Source organism: Bactrocera latifrons, unplaced genomic scaffold (assembly GCF_001853355.1).
Source record: "Bactrocera latifrons isolate USDA-ARS-PBARC rearing strain unplaced genomic scaffold, ASM185335v1 scaffold_112, whole genome shotgun sequence".
Classification (NCBI taxonomy): Eukaryota; Metazoa; Arthropoda; class Insecta; order Diptera; family Tephritidae; genus Bactrocera; species Bactrocera latifrons.
This window is the reverse complement of record NW_017534542.1, coordinates 705,618-706,200: the sequence shown is the minus strand read 5'-3', so window position 1 is coordinate 706,200 and position 583 is coordinate 705,618.

The following is a 583-nucleotide window of genomic DNA, read 5'->3' as shown; positions in this document are numbered from 1 at the left end:
ACTTCTTTATTTGACGAGATACCATCGCATACGCAGAACAATTTTTTTCAGATCGGCCTACTATAGCATATGTACATATGCTGCCATACAAAGTGAACTATGAAAATAAAGTTCTTATATAGAAACTTTTTTATTTGCAAAGTGTATTATAGTTTTATTTTTTTCTCATTTTCCGTTAAATTCGGTGATTTTCACCGTCGTAATACTTCGATTGTAAAAACAATTATAAATCTCTTGTTTCGACCGTCCCTTAATATTTTTTATAATATATATTTTTCATCATATCTTCTCATTTTTACATAACAAATTTCCACATTTATTGCCTTATGATATTACGTTCACGTTATCATTGTAATATTTTTTATGTTCATAATTTTTCAAATTTTCCCGAGAAATTCTTTAAAGCACTAAATAATTAGTTTTTTAATATAAAATTATAATTGTAAAAAAATTTTAAATTATAATATTAGCTGCCAAATGTTTAACAAAATATTTGAAAGCTTGATCAGAGCTTGAACAATTTTTTTTTATTCATTGATTTTTCATTTTGTTTTTATTAGTACTAATTTTATTTTCCTTTTTA